Source organism: Bison bison, unplaced genomic scaffold (assembly GCF_000754665.1).
Source record: "Bison bison bison isolate TAMUID 2011002044 unplaced genomic scaffold, Bison_UMD1.0 scf7180017864291, whole genome shotgun sequence".
In the NCBI taxonomy this organism is placed as follows: Eukaryota; Metazoa; Chordata; class Mammalia; order Artiodactyla; family Bovidae; genus Bison; species Bison bison.
Window position 1 is genome coordinate 11,271,524 of NW_011494863.1, and position 8,069 is coordinate 11,279,592.

General features: G+C 43.0%; 1 protein-coding gene across 1 annotated transcript in view; it reads right to left on the reverse strand.

Annotated features, from left to right (window-relative positions):
* The window catches only part of PDE6A (phosphodiesterase 6A, cGMP-specific, rod, alpha), a 126,417-nt gene extending 118,429 nt beyond the window's left edge, over positions 1-7,988 (reverse strand). Inside the window, exon 1 of the mRNA XM_010850549.1 lies at positions 7,629-7,988. The gene's annotated coding sequence lies outside the window, so the exon portion shown is untranslated. The remainder of the gene's footprint in view (positions 1-7,628) is intronic.
* Positions 7,989-8,069: the final 81 nt, after the last annotated feature.

Genomic DNA, 8,069 nt, shown 5'->3' on the forward strand with positions numbered 1-8,069 from the left:
CAGGAAAAACCATAGCCTTGACTAGAAGAAACTTTGTTGGCAAAGTAATGTCTCTGCTTTTGAATATGCTATCTAGGTTGGTCATAACTTTCCTTCCAAGGAGTAAGCGTCTTTTAATTTCATGGCTGCAGTCACCATCTGCAGTGATTTTGGAGCCCAGAAAAATAAAGTTTGACACTGTTTCCACTGTTTCCCCATCTATTTCCCATGAAGTGGTGGGACGGGATGCCATGGTCTTCGTTTTATGAATGTTGAGCTTTAAGCCAACTTTTTCACTCTCCACTTTCACTTTCATCAAGAGGCTTTTGAGCCAAAGATGGAGAAGCTTTATACAGTCAGCAAAAACAAGACCAGGAGCTGACTGTGGCTCAGACCATGAACTCCTTATTGCCAAATTCAGACTTAAATTGAAGAAAGTAGGGAAAACTACTAGATCATACAGGTATGACCTAAATCAAATCCCTTATGATTATACAGTGGAAGTGAGAAATAGATTTAAGGGCCTAGATCTGATAGATAGAGTGCCTGATGAACAATGGAATGAGGTTTGTGACATTGTACAGGAGACAGGGATCAAGACCATTCCCATAGAAGAGAAATGCAAAAAAGCAAAATGGCTGTCTGGGGAGGCCTTACAAATAGCTGTGAAAGGAAGAGAAGCGAAAAGCAAAGGAGAAAAGGAAAGATATAAACATCTGAATGCAGAGTTCCAAAGAATAGCAAGAAGAGATAAGAAAGCCTTCTTCAGCGATCAATGCAAAGAAATAGAGGAAAACAACAGAATGGGAAAGACTAGGGATCTCTTCAAGAAAATCAGAGATACCAAAGGAACATTTCATGCAAAGATGAGCTCGATAAAGGACAGAAATGGTATGGCCCTAACAGAAGCAGAAGATATTAAGAAGAGATGGCAAGAATACACAGAAGAACTGTACAAAAAAGATCTTCACGACCCAGATAATCATGGTGGTGTGATCACTGACCTAGAGCCAGACATCCTGGAATGTGAAGTCAAGTGGGCCTTGGAAAGCATCACTACGAACAAAGCTTTGACATTACTTGATGTTAATTTATACACCAGTACTTACTGATGTGCATACTGATGTTTACTGATGTTCCCAGCACAGTGCTAGGCACCTTTATGGTTACAAAGGCAGAGTGGTTCCTGCTCTCATGAAGCTTACAGTCTGGCTACAGAATGTTGACAAAACATTTAAGTGCTTAACTGAATGATAGAGACAGCAGTGCTGAGGAGTCGAGGGAGAGAAAGGTGGAACAGGCGCTGGAGTCTTCAAGAAGGGCTAAAAGAGGACTCTGGTTAGTGCTTGAAGAACATGTGAGGCCCAGCTTGGTAGAGAACAGGGTGAGGCATTCAGGCAAAGGCACCTGGCGGACATGGGTGTGTAATGAAGACAACGGCCCATGGTGGGGGCCACACTAAACTGTCCTGACAACCAAGCTGGAGATGCAGGTTGGAACCAACTCCAGAGGGTGCTAGAACTCAGCTAAATAGTCTTTTGCTTTTGTAGGCCTTTGGGAGCCACTACAGATAATTGGGGAGGGGAAAGAGTTCTAACATTATGTGCAAAATGGACTTCAGGAGAAAGATGAGGGAAGAAATTAGAAATTTTATCTGTAATCCTGACACATGGTGAGAGCAATTAAGGTGCTGACAGTGAGATGGAACCACAGGACTTAGCCAGAACACACAGTTTTCCTCTCCTATGTGTTAATAATTTAAAATATGTATAGTAACTTTAATTCAAATTATATTGTTAAAAGGAAAAAATATCCATAATAAGGTTTTAAAAAAACATATCTATTTAAGCATCTGCTGTGTGTGTGTTTGTTCTTTTGTTCAATATGGAAGTGGTATTTTCTATGATTAATCTGCTTTATACATCTGGTTCAATTAAGTAACTACAGGAAGAAAAATCACTAAATTGCTATGGATTTCTAAAATATCCATAAAATTAACTTGTGGCAGGGAACCACCCTACAACAGTAACAGGTATTGCGTGTACCTTCTAAAAATGAACCTGACACTTATCTAACTCATGATGAATAGATACTAGGTTTAGTATAGATAGGGTTTCAGATAGGGTTTCAAATAGATAGGGTTTCAAAGGATATTAAGCATGCCTTTTTATAGGAGAAAAGCTTTTAATATAATTTAATTTTTAATTTTTAACTGGAGGATAATTGCTTTACAGTGGTATGTTTAATATAAATTTGATGATAAATTTGTACAGTTTTAAATAATTTAACTCTGCTCTCACAGACTCTTTGAAGAACAAACACAAATGAATAAGGGTGATTTATGGGCTTCCCTGGTAGTTCAGTGGTAAAGAATCCACCTGCCAGTGTGGGAGATGCAGATTTGATCCCTGACCTGGAAGGATCCCTTGGAGAAGGAAATGGCAACCCACTCTAGTATTCTTGCCTGGGAAACACCACGGTCAGAGGAGCCTGGTGGGCTACAGTCCATGGGGTCGCAAAGAGCTGGACATGAGTTAGTGACTTAACAACAACAGCAATGAAGTAATTGTAGTGAAGGCAAACAGTGTGCCCTTGTATTAATGACATGGTCCAGGCTGGGTTATCCACTAGTGTGCAGAGGACCACCGTGGATTATCCGAATAATCCAAACATTCTCACACAGGTCATCTCTCTTATAAATGTTCCTCACACCTTGCCTGGATTTGAGAGGTACACTGGTATTACCATGCTTTCCAGGTTGTAGCATGTCTCCTCTTTCAGGCATTTTATTTCCCTATACTCTGGGACCCTACTGATAATAATCCTGAAGTACTAAAAGATGCTTTGATAGGCTAGAGGGCTCTTGGTAATTCTTTTGACATAGATGTACCTCTACTGAATACTTGGTAGGGCATTCAGGAAAATAGCTAAGAAGGTTCTGGAGTTACTAGATCAGCAGGAAGGAGTTACAGTTCTAGAGTAAGAACATCTGATGCTTTTTTTTTTGACAGTTAGTGATTGGGAGTATTTAGATGGCCAGTTAAAAAGAGAAGTGGTAGAACACAGCAGGACCAGTGCTTCTCAAGCACGAACCTTGGACCACATCAGCATTGGCATTGCCTGGGAACTTATCAGAAATGAAAACCCTTGAGTCCAAAATTCCATTCAAGAAAGTTTCCTGATTATTTCAGAAAACTGGAATGTTGTCATAATATTGCTCAAAATTTAAGTGCAATATCCTATCTAAAGAAATTTATTCTTGTAAACTACATCCTCTGAATTAAAAGCAGTTAATTTCTATATTATTTTGTTTGGAGGAAATCTGTAATTTTGGAATCAACAAGAGTTTGCATCACTTTTCTCATTAAATATTCATCTATGCATTTAGCTGTCCAAAAATGGCACCAAGAACACCCGCACAAGTGGAAAGGAACCGTCTAAGCGTCTGTGCATTTGAGATGGCCTCTGTGATGGTGATTTTTGGCTGCTGTGGTAAAGATGCCTCCCCCTTATCTTCACTTCCAGCTTCATCAGTACTTTAGCTGGCTCCCATGTCCTGGATGACCTCTGTGTCCAACAGCTCCTGAGAGATGATGAGGTCATCATCTGCAGTGACAAAGTCTTGGAAATTTATTTCATTTGGGACACAAGTGGCAAGAGCCACCAAGTGCCATAACTTTTCAGTGGCAATACCTGGTTCACCGGTGGCTGCTTCTGTGTCAGAATCTGTCAGTTCCACAGGGACGATGCCTGCCTGCTGCCAGCATTTCACCACTGTGGACCGCTAGTTGACTGACCACCATGCTGCAGCAATCATGCCATCAGCCTGCTTGATGTCCACTTTTTCTTGATCCTCACTGCTGTTGAACTTGAGGAAGATCCGTTGTAAAGGTGGCTCCTGTACAGCACTTTCATGGTATGAATTATGCCAAGATTCAGTGGCTGCAGGACGGCAGTACAGTTTGAGGGCAGATACCACACCTGACTCCTTTCCAAGCATGGAAGAAGCATGCTGTGAGCAGAGCACTTGTCGATCAGCAGGAGGCTCCAGCGTTCCGCCTGCTTCATCCTGGCATCCACTTGCATCAGCCACTCATTAAACAGATCCTGTGTCATCCATGCCTGCTGGTTGGCTCAGCAGTCACAGGGGAGGGAATGGACATTCTTGAGGCAGCGTGGGTTGGCTGACCTACCAACAATCAACGGTCTCATTTTTTCAGTTCCTAAAGTGCTGCAACAAAAGAGTGCTGTCAACTGCTGCCTTGCTTTCTTGTCCCCTCGACAATGGTCCCCTTTAGCAGCAAGTGTGTGCTGGGGAAGCAACTGGAAAAACATTCCTGTCTCATCATCATTAAAGATATCATCTGGGCTGAAGTCAGCAACTAGTTTTATAATTTCCTCTGCATGCCACTTGTTAACTGTTCATTAATCTCTCACTATCTCCTCTACAGACTGCTTTCAAAGAAATTTCGTGGTGATCCTGAAGTCTGTTCAGCCAGCCCACAACTTGCTTGAAAACTGTCATAGCCAAGCATATTGGCCAAGTTTAGTGCTTTTTTCCGAATGACAGAACCAGTCACAAGAACTGGACTGGATTTCTTGAAACCAGGCAAAAATAGCCTTATCAATGTCGTCATAAAAAGCATTCCTTATCCTTTTCTGCTGAAGTCCCATACATGCCTCCCGCATCTTTTTTCAAATTTGGCATGATCCTTCAGTATTCTGGCCTAGAGAATTTCATGGACTATGTAGTCCATGGCGTCACAGAGTCAGACACGACTGAGTGACTTTCACTTTAAGAATGTAGACAGAGTAGAAGGAGTGATGCCAAATTCTTTTGCCACATTGCCTTTCCTTTTGCCTGAGTCTACAGCTTCCACAACTCTCATTTTCTCCTCCAGGGAGAACTGCGGATGCTTCTTGTTCCCCTTGTTTGCCATATCTGTAGAGTGAGGGTCAGGCCACAACTACCAAGGCTGTGTCCGTTCCTCCTCTCGGCTTGTTTTGCTGCAAGTGTGGAAAACCGAGAAGACAGAATGGAGTGCCTATCAGGAACCAAAGATAATGGATTCCCCCTAAAAGATGAGTTCAGATTTTTTAAAATCGTATTAAAAAATGATAAGGCCAAAGTCAAGAGAAGATGGGATTCATGCTACTGACTTTTTGTAGAGATTACTTATACAGATTCATCATATTAATAGAATGTTTGAAATAGAAGAGATCTAGTCAAGTTTCCTCAAATTTTCTGAGCCTTCATAAAAGTAATAACTGTGTCTGCTGTCTGCTATGAGACTAGACTGAAATAATAGATGGTAAAAGCTCTGCAAATAGCAATGCATTATATAAATTCAAGGAATTATTATCAGGCTTATTTCATAGATGCAGAAACTGAGGCCCAGGGAAGGGGCTTACCCAGGTTCATATAGCTCAGATTTCTTGACTCAGATTAGTGCTGTTTCTGCCAGTCTATAGTCCTGCTTGAAATCCCACCACCATGAAATCTTTATAGCTCTGTCACCATGGTTTGGAAGGATTTTTCACTGTGGGAAGATGTTTCCGGTAGCCACACATTCATTTAATAAATAATTACAGGTGCCTAGTGGTGAGGATACAGTGATGAACAACATTGTCAAGGTTCCTGCCCTTATGAAATATACAATGTGATATAGGGAGATAAACAATAATTGAACAGAAAAATTAGTTAATCTAGAGTGTGATATGTACTATGAAGGAAATAATCCAGCAGTAGCAGTTCTGGTAACTGCCTGCTTAAACCTTTTATCATGAGAATCCTCTGAGAACAAGAGAAGCTGCTGTGCTTTAGGCTGTGAGACTTCTGCCACTACCTCCACACGTCTATCCATTCATGACATCCTCTTTGTGCTAAGCACTATACTTGATGTCAGCCATACAAAGATGAATGCAGCATAGTGCTTACCACTGAGGACATTACTAGGGAAGCAGGGAAGACAAAACTATAGAGTGTATGGAGTACTTTAATAGAGGCTGCAGTGTACTGTGGAAGAACAAAGAAGTGGGATGATCAACTGGTGGGACAGAGATGGGCAGTGTATTTCTAAGAGGAAACAAGATTGATGTTGGGAGTTAAAGTATAAACAAACAGGAGTTCATGAGATAGAAGGAACTATGTGTAAAGGCAATGAAGTACTGTAGAAAATAAAAAGGCATTGTTGGGGGGAAAGTGTCTTTGGAGAAGAAAACAAGGATCTTGGGATAGTAAGAGGCCTTTAGAGTTTTGGGGTTTTTTGTTTGTTTGTTTTTGGAATGACATGATCAGATTTGCACTTTAGAAAAGTCTTTTGGTTGCGAGGTGGAGTACCTAGTGGGTAAAGTACTTTTTCCTAAGAGGTGGCCCTAAATCTGAAGATAAATGCAGGCTAGCCTATAGGCTATATATAGTTGGGCTATGTTAATTTGAGTGCAACAAGAAGCTCCTAAAGGATTTTAAGCAAAGAGAAAGATGACTGCTGTGTGAAGAATGGAATGGAAGGGTGTCAGAGAAAAAGGAGGAGACTAGGAGGCTGTTGCAGGACCCTTGATGTAAGATAATGGTGGCTTGTTTTAGAGTAATAATGGAGATGGTAAGAAGTGGTCAGTTTGGGACAATGTTTTTTCAGATCTTCCTGATGGATTGGTGCAAGAGGAGTCAAGGATAACTCCCAGATTTCTGGCTTGAGCACTTAGCAATTGAGTGAATGGTGATGCCATTTACAGAAATAAGTACCAATTATTGGTTCTTTGTAAACATAACTTGTTATTAATACTTTACATGCTTAATACAGCTTATATGTGATGGGACTGGAATTCAAACCCAAGGAGGCTCAGTACAAAGCTAGCATTCTGCATACTACAGAGTGCGATATAGCTTGTTCTGGGAACAATACCAGTACTGAGAAGAGATGTGGAAGGAGAATGACTCAGAGCCAAATCAAGACCTTGGAGGTCAAGTTTGAATTTTATTCTAAGTAAACAAGAGGACACTGGAGGGTCTTAAGCAGAGAGTGACCTAATCAGATTTACAGTACAAAAAGATATGTCTGCGTGTTGTGTGGAGAATAGATTGTAGAGGGAAAAGAGGGGAGATTGGAAGAAACTGCATCAGTTCAGGCAGGTGACTAGGAGAAGGCTGGTGACAGTGGTAGATGGAGAAAGCCGGTAGTGGTATAAGCAGAAAATAAGCAAATCCGGGAGTTGGTGTTGGACAGGGAGGCCTGGCGTGCTGCAATTCATGGGGTCGCAAAGAGTCGGACACGATTGAGCGACTGAACTGAACTGAAGAGTGCAGGGACTTGTACAAATGTAGGACGATCTGTGACATCGGCAGGAAGGGACAATTCTTATCTGATTGCACATGTCATTCAGTTCCATTTGAATCAGTCACAACCATTACTGTGCGTGGGACGGTCGGAGAAACGGATTGCGGGTAGATCACTGGGTGAGGAGGACGGCTTGATGAAGCGCTAAGAAGTAACAAACCTATCCTGAACAAGCGGTGACAGAGCAGGAATGGGGTCATGCCTTGAACGCCGTTTTGGGGGATCGTGCTGAGGCTCCCCTGGCCGGACTTGGCTTTGACAGGCGAGGCGGGGCCTCGACCCCCGCCCTCGGCACAGCCCCGCCCCATTTACCTGAACGCCCTACGGCAACACCCGAGGGGCTGAGGGCGTCCAGCGCTGGCGGCCGTAGCTTCCTCTGCCTCCCGGAACCTCTAGCAGGAAGCAGTCCGTCCTCCTTAGCAGCCCCCTTCTAAGTCTCTAAGCAGTTTCTATGGGCCCGCCCCTCAATCTGAGATGGACTACTGCGCTTGCGCGAGGGGTCGCACGCAGTCACGCGCCGCCGGCCGCTTCCGGTGCGCCGCGAGGGCTGCCGGGTCTCCCTGGCGATCGGAGGTGTGCTGCTGACTGCTGCTGCCGCCGCTGTTGGGGCTGAGCCGGTTCCGCGGTGACTCCCGTGTCCCTGCTTTTTTCCTCGGGCTTCCCGGGGCTTGACCCCCGAAATTAAAAAAAAAAAAAAAGAAAAATATCAGAGGATCCTGATTTATGACGTTGAGTCCAACTCTTCTTCATCTT